Source organism: Haemaphysalis longicornis, unplaced genomic scaffold, assembly GCF_048455015.1.
Source record: "Haemaphysalis longicornis isolate Haplotype H1 unplaced genomic scaffold, Haemaphysalis longicornis Haplotype H1 scaffold_7, whole genome shotgun sequence".
Taxonomy (NCBI): Eukaryota; Metazoa; Arthropoda; class Arachnida; order Ixodida; family Ixodidae; genus Haemaphysalis; species Haemaphysalis longicornis.
The window spans coordinates 144,978,144-144,993,314 of NW_027526422.1; the positions used below are offsets into that span (position 1 = coordinate 144,978,144).

Genomic DNA, 15,171 nt, shown 5'->3' on the forward strand with positions numbered 1-15,171 from the left:
GTGTCACGTAGTTTCTTGAGGGGCTGAGAGTCCAGCAGCCAGTACCAGATTGGTTGGATTTTCTAGAGCCGTTAATTACTCTAAAGTGATGATTAAATGACAAAGCCAGCCGGAGGCATGGCTGGTATGTTTATGTCGGTGTGTGTTGAAGACTGGTAATAAAGAAAAAAACGTGGCTGAATTGAGTCACAGACAGACAGACAGACAGACCAAAATTTCTGGGTTTAAGTAGCCCAAGAAAGACTGTCGTCTTTAATAATCTTCTTTGATCTACAATGTTCTGGATGTAAATTGACGGTTTCAGAAACACTCGCGCCGAAAGATAAAAGCCTGCAGAGCAGACGCCGCGGCATTCGACTCTCGACGCTCGCCTACGCACGTCACTTTTCGGACTGCTGCCTCGCCGCCTGTGTATTCTTTGAGTTGTTAGGGGAGCACGAGTTCGCTCCAATAAATTCGTTTTCTTTGAAGACAACTGCGTCGTCTTTGACTTCGTGACAATATAAGGTGGACAATCTAGGTGACTCATTGCGATCATAATCATTTTATTCAATTATTATCATCACGGCTCTCTCTCGCGCACTCAGCCTTGTGCCTATTGCCCGGTGCCTGTATCTCGCTGTACGAATCTTCCCAATGTAGTCTCTTCCCCGTAACAATATTATGCCCGACTCGCTAGAGGCATGCCGAAATTACGCGCAAGGACGTATCTCCCCGACCGCCCATCACATCCTGCAGCGAAACCGACTCATTCCACCAGTCCGTCTGACCTGGCCATGCCTGTCTCCCTGGCAGTGAACGCATTCATGCGATAGCCCGAGGCCTCACCCTCCGGACACCAGCGGAAAACCAACCCAATCCAGACAATACAGAAAGCATCACACTCACATACACACATATACTACAACACTACAGACTCTCCCGTAGGACACTTCCTCCGCCACACGCGCAACTCACCCGTGAGGAAGCCGCTGCATAGCGCGAGCCACAGACTTACACGTTTCCTAGCCTCTCGCTCCGGCACGCATTCTACCCTACCATGTGCACAGACAGATGCCCATCCTGCGGAAGACACACGAACATGTATCACTCTACATGGGAATGCCCCGAACCCCCGACCCAATTACCTATAGACCTTATGCAAAAACTGGCGCCCTCTTGCGGGAACCGCGTGCCTTCCGTCATGTTGGGGTATTCCCGGATCTCCGGATACCGCAGTATACATGATAGCCCGGGGTTAGCGACGCGCACGTCGGCATTTATCGTTGTCCAAGATTCTTAAGTACTGCCGTTTAACTTGCTGTGCACAAAGATGATACGAGGACGACCACGGAAAAAGCGTACACATCTTTTTTTTATTTCTCAACGGAAGCGTGATTCGAGCCCTGCGTGAAGTCGCTTGCGGGTGTCGACTTCTTAGCGCAGTAATATTATAGCTAGATCGCATGAATAGTCCCAAAACGAATAACATGTGCAGGACTAAAAAGGTGCCAAAGTTAGCTATTTTCTGGCTCTGTATTTGCCGCCGAGCACTCCTGCCTGCTGGTAGTTAAGGCGCACTGCATTGGTCAGGTCGTACTTTATCGAGATGAGTTTTGAGTCTGCTGCTCGTGCTTGCGCGCCCGTGTTTTCTTTTTATTCTGGGCGTTCGTTGGGCTTTTATGAAAGTACTGCGCATTGTTTCATTTGCCAAGCGTTACAGGAAATAAGGGATCCGCGAGAGTTGCAACCTTCACGTGGCGCCATGAATAGCGCAAGTAACGTACGTAGTAAACCGTGTATCGGTCATTTACCGCTCGTCGCCTGCTGTTCGAGCGTAGCCTATTTTCCCAAGATCAAATTTTTCGAGCGGAATTTTCTAAGTGGTAGTGTGCACCCAGTTTTGTTGTCCAGGACGCGAGCAGGAGACGCTCAGCTGTCGCCGCGAGGCACGCGCTCAGGAGCGCTCGGAATTCCGAATTTTCTCGCTATCTAAGTTTTCGCAGTTTCTTTTTTTTTTGCTAAAGCCTTTGCGTGTGCTGTGGATGCTCGGCGGTCGCCGCGAGGCACGCGCTCACCAGTACTCGGCAATATATTGGTATATTAATTATTCATTGGCAATTTATTGGTAATATATATTGGCAATGTTTAACGCGTTACACGCCACACAGGTTACGTGCTACACATTATGGCCAGCTACAACAGATCCGCTGTTAAAAAATTGCGCCTACCTCCCCGCGAGGGGAACTCTGTGTAGATGCGATGCATCGTGGGGTTCACTTGGTGTTTCCGTTGGATTGATTCTGAAATCGCGTGAAACGTGTCAGGAACGCGTATGATTATTATGTTTTATGATTATTATTATGTTTTATTAACCAATCTTGGTCAATCTCTCTAAGTGGTATGCTTGGGGCTTCGCTGTCGCAACGACTTTTACTCCATCAGTGTTGCTGTAAGTGGGAGCTTATTTTCTTTTATTGCAAGTGTTAATCATTGCCCCATCATGCGTTGTATCAGTAGCTTCTTGACGTAGTTTGAATCAGTCAAGGATATAAGGCGCGTTCGTAGCATTTGATTCTGTCTCTGTTTTGTGGCGCAGTGGGAAGAGCACCATGTATCTAGCGTTCCGCCCACATGGTCGTGGGATCGAAACTGGCCGCCGCTAACTATTATTTTTTTATAGTGTAGGGGGAGGGGTGTGGACGGACAATGCCGTATGGAGGGACAAGGCGAGTGAATGATATGCAGTCGCATCTAAAAATGCAGGGTATGCAGTTTTTTTTTTGTTGTTTCTTCTGCGTCCCCTTAGCGTATAGCTATATCGCGAAGTGCCCCCCTCCCTCATTTCAACCTCAGGGCAGCCCGCATCGGCTCGAAGCGTTTCAGGAATGACCTCCTGAGAAACCCGCAGGATGCGAACCAACGATGTACATTCAATGTTCGCGTTCTCACATCAAAAGAAAAGAAGAAACGCGACAGCCTCCAAAAGCTTCCCTGCCGGTGCCTCCCTGACTGTTTTTTCGATGCATAATGCGTATTTACGAAGTCGCTCGCAAATGTGGGCAACAGAGAAAGGTTTACACATCACTCGTCACTCATTTTGCTGCGCTTAAATCTGAATATAAAAGGATCGCCAAGCCCAGAAAGCCCCTCACACCCTCCGTACCAAGCAATCCCACGACCGTCATCCCCCAACATGGCGTCGCGGGCCCGTTTCGTTTTTCTCCCGGTAGATGGCGGCACTTTTGCATAAGTGAGGACGCCCGCTTGATGGCGTAGTGCCAAATCACCACATCACCACATCACCGCTGCATGCTGATTTCGCGCGCTGCATGCTGATTTCGGTGGCGTACGCGCGTGGTTGTGTTGTGTTTGTGGGGGTCGTTCGTGCGCGTCGCTCACTCACGACGTGCAGTCTGTCGCTCCACGGCACATCGATCCTCCGCCAAGTTAAGGGTGCCGGCCTTCGGATGCTAAGCCTTTCGGATATGCCACCTCGGCCTGGCCAAGAGGACCCAGCCGAGAGGACGAGCGACTGAGAGGAGACTCCTCTCCACAACCTGTTTCTCGTGCTGGTTTCTCCCGCGCACCCGGAGAACACCCCTCTTCTCCTTCCTCCCTCCCTGCTCACGGAAGATGAGCCGACGACGGGCAGCTGACTAGGCAAACTCGGCGGATGACGAGAGGCCAACTGTGAAATGTGACGCGTGTGGGCGGTGGGCCTACTTGGAGGAGACTCCTTTCGTGGACTTGGATGAAGCGAGAACAGAAAACACTCCCTGGCAGTGCCGAGGATGCCAGCGGGTGGCGGCGTTGGAAGCGCAAGTCACGGAGTGTGTAGCCACACTGGCACAGAGGGCAAGGTGGGAGGCTTGCGAGCAGCTCGATGGCAGGATCACCGACATTGAAGCGAAGATTCAAGAGCTCGAGGTACCTCTTGGACCAGGTGGGACCCCGGGACGGCGAAAGAAAGCTTCGTCTCCTCTGGGTACGGGTCAAGCGCGACGGGAGACGCAAGCGGATGCGACCCCCGAAGAGCTAAGGGAAGCCACACCTGACAGTACCTTCGAGGAACTCGCGCAAGGGAGCGGCGATAGGGACAAAGTGGAGGAACAGCACCAGAGAACGTCGTCGGGCAACCAGCCAGGGATGACATCCGCAGAAGGAAGCAGCAACCACCAAGATGCGCAGTCCATGACGGTAGCGGACGACACAACGCTGAAGGCTACCCGAAGCGAACCACCCGCTGATGCCCGGGAAAGGCAGCAGGGGGCAGGCGACGATGGGGTGCACCAGAAGAATACCCCAAGCAGCCGCACAGTTGCCCAGCCGAAACGGCTCAAAACTCCCTGGCTTCGCCCACCTCCCGGGGTTACCAAGGAAGTAGTGGTAGTGGGAGACGCAAACGTGGGCCTGTTCGCGAAAGGCCTGGTGTCTGAAGTGGGGGCGCCCCAGTGCATGGAAGCGGTCTACTGCAAGGGTGCAACAGTGGCCCAGTCGCTCAAGCTCGTTGAGGAGTATGAGCGAGCGGCTAGACCAGTCCACCGACTGTAGGTGCTACATGTTGGTCTGCCCGACTTGCTGGCTGCGAAAGGTGAAGAAGTGGTGAGCCGCGTAGAGGAGTGGTGCGAGGGGAGAGGCTGCAGTGTGCTGATCTGTTCGATCCCGGAGGTGACACGACGGGGAGGCGAGACTAGAGCCAGAATAGGGATGGCGCAGGCTCAGCTCAAAAAGTTGTGTAAGCATCGGCGCATCCGCTTCCTGGACCTATCAGCAAATGGCTCAGACGACCACTTCACCGCCGACGGAGTCAGTTATGGGAGTGAGGGAATCCGACGGGTGGTCAAGCAGATGGCGACGCCAATGGCCCGTTTTAAATGCAGAGCATTTCAGTAACTCACGATGTCACCCGCGTTGGCGTCCGTAGTCCGCGCCGCCGTTGTCCCTACTATATAAAAAAAATTCACAATCCGTCGCCGGGTTTCGATCCCTCGACCCTGCGGGCTGGACGCAATGTACGCAACGCTCTACCCACTGCGCCACAAAGCCGACACAGAATGGAAGGCTACGGACACGCCTTATATCCTTGACTCATTCAAATTACTGCTGACGAGCGCTCTCTCGTCAGCAGTTGCCACAAGTGCAACAACATTAACGTAACGCAAACTACTTAACGTCGTGCGCCCCCGGAAATGCTCTGCATTTGATCGTGCCCCTCGCGAGGGGGATGTTGACGCTACCTCTTGCAAAGACCGAGTACAACCGCCGAGAACAAGGTCCCACGAGCGGCGCGCGCGCCATGGACTGGTGGCGCCATCTGTCAGATGCGACGCGAACTACTATCAAGGCAGTGCGAAAAACGAACGCGCGAAATACAAACTTTTTTAGGTGTGGAGGCTGGAACGCTGTCTTGGAATGCCCGAAGGTCTACCGGGCGACCAGAGACTCTGAGTGCAGCGGACAACCTGAAGATGTCTCAGAATGGCTTGCATGCAACGTCGATGGGGAGCAGACGCCCCGACTCCAAACTTTGTGCGACCTGTCAAGTGGGCAAAGCGCAACGCAGTTGCAAGCAGTCCGAAAAGCACCCGAATCGGAAAACCCCAACGCAGCGCCCGGAGCCACGCAAACCAACCAACGGGAGCACAACCAAAGCACAAGACCCGGGACACAATTTAGCACCAAAAAACGGCGTCCCGATGAAAGCTTGGATCAAGGAGCTGATACAGGAGCACTTAAGCAGGAGATGGCCAACGCTGGGCCCTGCGTGGGGGCAGACGCCGGCGTGGTTGATGTCGTAGTCTCAGACCCATTTGCCCAGCCCCTGATCGACAAGCGGACTACCGAGTCGACCAGTACCCCCCAACAACAGCCTTGGCGCAGGGGTGAACTGCTACAAGCTCGAGATCTAGGTTTAACTCTATACCAATAGTGCGCTATAATTGCAGCTCAGCGAACAGTATTTCTTAGTTTTGCATGTTCTGGTTCATATTTTCACGTTTGCATTTCTTTTGTCCATAACATTAGTGAGGAAGACATTCAAAATACAGTTAAACTTCGATATAAAAAAAGTCTTAAGAAATGGCAAATTTCTTCATTCTGTTGAACGTGCCTTGCGCCAAGAACCCACATGCAGAAATGTTTGCAATATACTTGCCAGTTGTGAGGAATCATTCCGAGCGCCCTCCATTTTTTCTAAAATTGATATGTGACCTCCTTTTACGTCTGCTTCGCCATAAGAGGCCCACAGAAATCTCACAGTTGCGAGGCCCACAGGTTTTCTCCGCGAGAGCAGCGGCGCTCTGTGCATTTTTTGGTCTCCCCCTAGCTCACAGGACTCCCGAAATCAGTAAAACAGGCGCTTGTCGCGCCAATATACCGTAGTATTTCAGTGTGACGGCCGCCGCTTTACAGGACTCGGCCCCTGCGAAGAGAAACAGCAAGATCAGAAGCTGTGGCCTAAGAGCTCTTCGATGTAGGCAGTTGCGAAACTCCGATTCCAAAAGCGGCCTGCACCTGGACCCCTCCCCCCAACTTTGGATTGTTTTGTGTGTATGCTAGTGCCACCGTGCCCACCTCACGCACTGTTCGAAAAACGCACTAATTATTCTAAGAATTTAACGTAAGAACTTCAATTTATAGGGGCGAAATTCTTTATTTTTGTACTTTCATAAGGTTATTCATTTCTTTTTAACTCCGGTTATTATGTTGCAATTGTCTTTGCATCTGCGCAACTGCCTCGACCAATTGCGGCTTCTGCGGGCACTCGCGCACAACATAGATCTGACCTGAAGTACTAAATTTGCAGTTGTCGCTGGGCCTACAACACACTGCACGCAAAAACTAATCCAGTAGCTGATCAAGTGGCTCCAAATAATCTTTTCAAGCTTAGATAAAGCTGCCAAAGACAAATTTTAACCCTCTTTTTGTTTGCCGCCAGAAGACCGCAAATTACGTGCCACAGACAATGCGCAAGCGACAACGCATCTCGATGACCTCACGGTCGCATTTTATTTTCACTCCTCTTGCTTCGCATGCATATAAAACGCCTGCATGGTTGAACTCATTGGGCTCCTTTGGCACATCAAATTTCCGTAAGCACCGAAATACCATTTTTCGCCCAGGTCGTCAAGCGGTGAAGCACACTGTATACTTTATCTTGTCACCAACAGATGGCACCCCTGTACAGAAAATCCAAAACAGTGGACCAATCATAGGGCTGTTTTTTGATGCATGGGGCCTATGGGGAATTTTGCAACTCCTATATCAAGTACCTCTGCGCTTGTGGCACGGCAAGACAAAAAACCAGTAGTATAAGGTGGGGAGCTAGTCTTTTCCGCCTGTAAACGGTTCAGATGCATCTTTGCTTCGGCTACCAGTCACATGCGTTGGCATGCTTTCCCCCTGGCTATCAATGTTTTTACAAAGCACATAGTGGTGCTTTTCTTTTCTTTATGGCAGTTGTTTCTGGAGCAGGTCTGTGAGATGTTTGCTTTAGCTTGGAACCAGTCAAACAGAATCATTGTTTGCTTTGTAAGATCACCATTTTTTGTAGGGCGTCGACCTCATTGCCCATGTGCACTATTTGCGCGTACAGGTCCCCCTGGGATGCCACCTCCATTCCCGCCACCAGGCATGCGGCCACCGCCTCCACCACAACCGCATTTTGGACAGAGGCCACCTCCACCCCCTCCTGGCTTTGGTGAGTGGCACCCGCCACCCTTGCGCATCCCACGGTGGAAGGGTGAGGGTTGAGGGAGAGTACTGAAAACCTCACATCAGCACCCACTGAAGACTTCTCCACTCACTTGGAACAAATTGATGACTACAAAAAATTTTTTTTTCTCTTTAACAGTAACCATCAGCATCTGGGCTGCACATCCAGCAAAACACACATTTGTAACAGTTAAAACTAGATGTGAGTGACTGTGAAATATCTTACTGCAAATAGAAATGCATATTTGCAGATATGATAATGTTTGCCTTACAAAAAAGGTAGGGGGGTGCAATTATTCAAAATTTCGCATCCGAATCGAACATTTTCCTTATTCGGACTGTATTCGGTTCAAGAAATGCATATTCGAGAGGTCCCAAGTGTTCGGAAACGACTAAATATTCTGGAAAAGCGGCAAATACTCGCGAAAGTAACAAATTATGGGTGCACCGCACCTTTTCCTAAAGGCCTGACTGCACGGTCCTGTAATTACCGACATAGCCGCGATTCAACTCAAGCGTGCGTAGAAGTACGTGCCGTTGAGCACTAAGCTTGCAAGCGTGAACAACCTCACAGCAGTGGCTGTGAGGTTGTTCCTTGCCTGCCATACTGATCTACATTCTTGAAGGGCATCATATGCCCCATTGCACATTTGTATACTGAGCTGTAACATAAATACCAGCCAGCCAAATGTGAGACCACTGTTACATTCGTGAAGGCGTCCGTGGACTGGGCTCCATCACCTCCATCATGCTTGTGGTAACGTGGTGGTGAGTGACCAGCAAAGGATGTTGCCTTGGTGATGACGACAAGAAGCCAAAGGCAAACTTAACTGGTTTGCTCCATGGCGAGAGATGAGCCTAAGCAGTACAGGAACAATACCCTTACGGGTGAGGTCACAGTACGGGACGCGGTGGGCGACACCATGAATTGGCTGCTGCAAAACGGATCGAAGTTTTTATTGAGAGGGCGGGTTTTATGCACAGTAACCGTAACGGCTGTGCGGCTGTCCCAGTGCTTCTATGCACACGTCGCGAACATAGAACAGACACACCCTTTCCAGGGTTCGTGAGGGGTTGGTAGTAGCGGCGCACGCTGAGTGTGAGACGGGGGAGAGGAGGTCTCGACTGCAGCATCCACTTCGCCGGGACAGGTCTCTTTATGAGGATCCGTTGGCTTCGTGTTTTGTAGGTGCAATGGCTTGAGCCACCCCGCAAGGCTCTGCTACAAAGCACAGGAGCACTCCACGAAGCTTGCAGTACACGTGAACAGTAAGGCGTGGACACGCTTGAAAAGCGTGGACACGCAGTGGTTAAGAAAGACGAGAAGGCTAAGGATGAAATACGGAAAGAACAGTGGAGAATCCAAAACAGCCAAGGTAACCAAAAAAGAGGCAAGGCAGATTGAAACGAATAAATGGAGGGAAAAAATGGAAGCTAAAACGTCGTTAGAGGTGTACAGGGCTGAGAAAATGAACATCATAAAGTAACATTTCTACGATAATTCCCAGGGCACTGCTTTGCTTTTTGAGGCTAGAGCAGGTTGCCTGCGAAATAAGAGTTTTGTGGGGAAGTATTCACAAAATGATGAGGTATGCGTGGTCTGCGGAAAAGAAACAGACACTAAGCGGCACATAGTATTAGAATGTAAGGGTATCCATCCAAATCTACATGAAAGGAATATTGGGCTTCCAGAAGCCCTAGGATTTAAGGGTATCAGAGAGGAAGTTAACTTTAAAGCTGTCGAGGGGACGAAAAGAAGCTTAGAATACCGGTGGACGAAAAGCAGAGAGGGGAATATTGCCTAGGACAGTTACCCCCTGTAAGAGGGGAAAAAAAGTATTTCGGGCCTAATAAGCTTTAGTGCCTGCCCTAAGCAGCGCTAGTATTAAACCAAGAGTGTAAAACATGGTTGTATTAGTCCTTTTTGGTAAGATGACATGTCATCACCCCGCTTCAAAGGGTAAAAAAATAGCAATCATCATCATCATCATCAGTACAGCGGCCCACTGAATCATAACACCGCCTACTGCGGGCTTTTGTGCGACTGAAGCTTTAGTGTTTCCTTCCTCCTAGGTCATTTTGGAGTGCAGGTTTGCTCCACTAAGCTTTATCTAGTCCATGCTCCCTGAGTCACCACTGTGTCACCTGTGGGACAATGCTCCGCAGGCATGCCACCAGGTCTGCCGGGCCACCCAGGTGGGCCGCCACCCCCAGGGCCTCCGCCGCCGGGCCCGCCCTCTCGGGCCCCCCTCCGGGAATGCCCCCACCACCAGGACCACCCCCACCCGGAGGAGCCCCCCCGCCCACCGTGGCCACCGTCTGCACCCCCGCCGCCACCTACCCCGCCCGAACAAGCCATGCGGGGGAAGGCATTCCGCCCCCACCACCCCCGATGCCCTAAAGCCCACCTCCGCTCCCGCCGCCCCCCCCCCCTCAGCTCTTCCTGAGATTGAGAATGCTGTTTGTTGGAGCGATTGCAATAAAGGTGGCATTTTTGTGGAGTCCGAAGCGACTGTGCGGCGAGTGTTTATATTATGACAGCAGCATCACTGGAACAAAGTGCTTACCACGCGGAAAAAAGAGTGATGGATTTCTCTTCATCCGTTACTCTTCTCTCCGTGCTGTGAGCGTTTTGTTGAATGAAGTAAAATATAGCCCAAACTTCAAATATAATCAAGTACATCAGGCAGGCCTGGCGGCCTGAAGCAGTAGTAACGCCCTCAGCAAAAGGAAAGAACTGTTTACACTATATTAATCGCATGCCCTACTGCCAGCTGACTGTGCGTTCACCTACTGGCTGAGCGTTCACCCCTCCTGCATTGCTTTTTAGATGTAGGCAAGGAAGTTGCGAAGCTGCCACTTTGTGTGAGTGGGGTCGTTGCTTGCACTTGGTTGTTACTGCTGGCATGTTGGAATCACACTCAACTTACCGCACAATGGCGGCTCTCGGAGTAGCGACATTCCGTTTCAAAGTCGGTGCAAGATGGGCACTTCCAGTGTAATGAAAATTTAATCAAACATGGTGACAGGTTCCTCTCTGCACCCGCACTAGCCTGAAAGGTACTCAACCACTATTATTGACGAAAATAGTGCATAGAACTCATCTAAGGGAGCATTTTTTCACGAACAGAAGTTTCCAGAAATTAAAAAAAAAGATGGTAGAACTACTGCGGCTCAAACTCCGGACATCAGCATCAGAATGCCGCAATGCACCCAGCAAGGCCACAGAAGCCTAACGGCAAGCTTGCTGTAACAGTTGATCAAGAAGATGGCCATAGTATTCAAAGCTAAGCACTAGATGGTTCTAAGTGCAGCGGGAGGTGCCTAGACTGCAAATGAAAACTGAATGTCATCCAGGAGCACCATTAAATCAGTGAGTGAGACAGTGAGTGACCACAATAGTGGGAGCCTTAGTGGGAACCTTAGGCCACAATTACTAGAAGTAACTTAATATTTTAGCATGGTTTTAAATAAAAGCAAGGAAATTTGAATGCTGCGCAGTGCTGTCTTATACTTAATGGAGAAAAAAGTGCAAACTTCAGAATGTCTCCATATTTGTGCTTTCTGTCGGAGGGTTGCCAGAAATGCACTATCATCATCATCACTACCAGACTTACTATGTCCACTGCATGGCAAAGGCCCCTTCCATAAGCTTCAAACTCCTCCTGGTTAATCCATACGTACACCTACAGAAACGGTGCACAATTTGCATGTATGAGTGGGGTGTGGGTGACATGTAACCCGTGTCTCCAACGTGGGCACAAACTTCACTTTTCTGCAGCTAGCCCCTAGTTCGAGCAACCTAGCAACCACATAGACCTGAAAAATAACCTAAAAGAAAGGAGGGTGCATGAAGGCGGCCATCAGGTTCACTCCTCCAGTTATCTGTAATCTGCCGGTAGGTACTCTTATGACTTGTATGTGACATAAAAATAACATGCAGAGTTACCCATCATCATCATCGTCGTCACCAGCCTAAAAAGGCTGATGATGATGATGTTCTTGGGTTTGCAAAATTATAAGGTGAGAGTTTGCAGCTTAGTGCTGCATTTTATCTCTGTTCTGGGTTCCACTGTTACAAATGGCTTATTTCCGACTTTTATGGCTGCTAACAGGGCAGCCTGTTGTTGGTAGACAAATATTTGCAGCAAGTTAACGTCGGCCATCAAAACGGGAAATTGGTTCAAGTATTATGCGAGCAGTAGGTTTTAGTAACTGCTTTGATATTGTGATTATAATCACGGCAGGCAAACTTCTACTATGGTAAGTGCTTAGAGATCAGTTTTATAAGAGAACTGCAGAGGCATCCACCTGAGCATACAAAAACCTACTCTGCATTGGGAAAAGAGAACAGTTGAATGACATTTAAGCAGGATTATATGCTATGCACCTCCCCAACGTGAAACCACTTCTCAGTAAAAGAATGGTGCTAGCAGGTACTGAAACTTGATGCATCCACCAGGAAAGTTCCGCAATCAACACGAAGTGAAGTGTGAAATGGAAGGTATTAGAGAAGTGAGAAGTATATTCGGGAATTTTCAGTTCAAGGTCTCTCCCTTGGTGGAAAAAGCAGCGACGAGAGTAATGTGCATGTGCCCGTCCAAGCATTGCGTATGGTGCCACCCCAAAAGTAAAAAAAAGCAGTTGACATTTCGTCAAGAGTGCAGAGAGAATGCATGAAATGTGGAACAAGCAAGCCACTGGGTTTTGAAAAAGCGCACCAGCCACCAAAAGGACTGCGCCTTCACAAAGCTGTGAACTTGCCGATTGTATGTGAAAGACCTGTCAAAGTGGCAGCTCATATGACAATGGCGAGATCCATCTGCTGTTATTGTAGCGCTGAAGCAGGCGACTGTTATATTCTAACAGATAGCACGGCAGCTGCCTTGAGCTGCCTTTTCTATTTCCGGTTCAGTCTGCCAAAGGCAGTCTGCTCACCACCTACCACAAGGGTGGCACAATAATTCCCCTGCTGGACCATTAGGAGCCTATGTATCATCAACTTAGAACCCCTGCAGATGCAGTGCTGTAGTTACGGTGTAAGTGCAAAACTGTCGATTCTGGAGTGAAATTTCAGCACCAGCAACACCTGTCGTGCTGAAACATCTGTCGTGCTTTAGCACATGTGCAAAACCTGGTTTTGGCCAGGTTCTACTAAGAGCGTTTCGATTCTAAAATAGTACATGCTGCCCTGATTTTTCTTGCAGGCCCTACTGAACCAGACTACCATGGTTTTTGTGCACAGATTACAAGGCATTCATAGATGCGCATGGCCACTTATTTGAACGTTCCAAAGGCTTGAACACCCACAGCATTAAGCTGAGTGATGAAAGGGCATGTACGGGTCACTCAGTGGTAATCGCTTTCCCAAAATACCAAGAAGGCAGTGTGTATGACCGTGCCACGTGGGACATGATTACCTCGACCCAGCCAAGCAAGCACCTGGCATGGAATGCTTGTTCCCTTACAAAGCACAGTAAAGAGCCGAAACGAGCATTGTTTGTCCGTCTTTTAATGTAGCAATAACTCCAAAAACATTTCCTGTAAAATTGACATACACTTCAGCAGGCACATGTATGCTTGACAAACCAAAGTTGAGTTTAAATAAGCCCTCGGAAACACAAAACCAAAACCCACCAGCAGCATGAAAACCCTCGACACAGCTTTAGAGCAAGCAACTGACCTCCTCCCAAATACAATTGCACACAAAAAGTGCTCAACTCCAAAGCTAACACATGCTTGTCATAGATAAAAGGCGTTTAAATTCCACGATCAGGTCTACTTTGTTCGCAAGTGAAATGCGGGGCCTTTGGGCACGCAGTCATCCTGCACTGGGGCAGACCAAACCACCACCACCTCAGCATCTTCGGCTGTCTCAACGCCCTTGGAGTCAGCGCCTGGTTAATCTGGCCTGACCGGCAGAGAGTGGTCATCCAGTCAGCGGGGGATGCCCAGAGCCTGGAGGATGGCGCTGTTGCCAATGTAGCCTACGGGGGAAGCCTACTTGTAGTCTAGAATCACCTTCTCACCACCTGGAAAACAAGAGAGGGGGGGTATCGCGACTGCACTTTAAAGGGGCCGTAGAGACGAAATGCAACTTTGTTCAGTGCGAGAGAACTAGTCCTCAACTCCGTTCCAGCCACGAAGGACGTGAGGTGCAGCTCGCACTACTGCTGCAACAAGGCTGGAAAAACAGCAGAGCTGTGGCTCGACCTAGGTTCTTCCAGTTTTGCTCGGTTTTTCTAGGCTTCGTTGCGGTACTCTTTGTTCGATCGTAACCGTCTCATATGTTCTCGAGCAGCAACACAACGGCGTGTGCGCTGCACTTCTTCCTCGGGACTTGCATACTTCTTCGACCAAACCGTGTTTTGCGGAGTGTAGACAATGTGCTCGGCGAGGAGTCACGATGGGCTGTGTGTCTGACCGCTCTTTTCAGGCGGAGGTGTGTTAAAAGGGGTATAGGGGAAAGATTAAGGGTATGTGCCACCGAAAGTGATCGTGTTGCCGTGTCGCGCAGTGATGTCATAGCAAGCTGAGGCTTGGCTCCATCTATGCAAGCTGCGTGAAGGTCGTGCCGGGCACCTTGCGGCGGAGGAGTTTTTTCTTGGTATTTTTTTTTTGCTAACGCCACCGGACCAGCTCAAGCTTAAGCAACTCCAGTTTTAAAAATGCTAGAAATAATGAAAACTTCCAAATTTCGCGCTGCCGTGACATATCATGGGCAGCAGTGGCACAATAGAGGCCACAGCACTAAAAGCATAGTTATCAGCGTGTCGGCATTCAAGTGATGCAGTCAACCAAAACTAGAATCGTCCTACTACAATCGCCCAGTCGTGTTTCCTGGTGGTGGCTTTGGTCAAGGGCCGCCAATCACGCAATAAAGGCCCTCAGACGTCACAGAAAAATCACCGAAAAGTGGGTGGAGTGTCACCACTGCTTTGTCTGTTTCCTTTAATCAGTAGACTGTTTTACATTTGCGATGAAATTGGTACTATTGTTATTGGGATGAGCAGCCTCTTCATGGCCCCTGAACTGCACACAAGTTAATATTCAATCCCGTAGCCCATTCACATTATTTTGCCTGTTACTGGCTGGGTCTTGAGATTCAGCCCGCTAGGTGTGCTTTATTGACCAGCAACACAGCAGGGGCAGCATTGTCAATCGGTAGACTGCACATCTTATCTGCTGTGGTACAAATGCCTGCACTAACGTTCACAAACAGGCCAGAGGAGCCCCAGCTACAATAAAGATGCGTGTACCGTATGTGTGCGCGTATAACCCACACCAAAAATCCGAAAATTTCAGAGGCAAAGTAGGGGTGTGGATAATACGCGGGGTTTTTTTTTTTGAGTGAAGCTTCAGGGCAATGCGTGTTGCGCTGTGGAGATGGCCTTGTGTACAACAGTGAGGACTGTGACTCAAGTGATAGCTCTAGCGAGAGCAGTGACACTGCGTGAATTGTGACTTTCGCCTTGC

At 49.8% G+C, this 15,171-nt stretch overlaps 1 protein-coding gene across 1 annotated transcript in view; it reads right to left on the reverse strand.

Annotated features, from left to right (window-relative positions):
• Positions 1-13,465: 13,465 nt before the first annotated feature.
• LOC144146583 (F-box and leucine-rich repeat protein 13-like) overlaps positions 13,466-15,171 on the reverse strand; it is a 33,762-nt gene continuing 32,056 nt past the window's right edge. The window contains exon 8 of the mRNA XM_077678524.1: positions 13,466-13,727. The gene's annotated coding sequence lies outside the window, so the exon portion shown is untranslated. The remainder of the gene's footprint in view (positions 13,728-15,171) is intronic.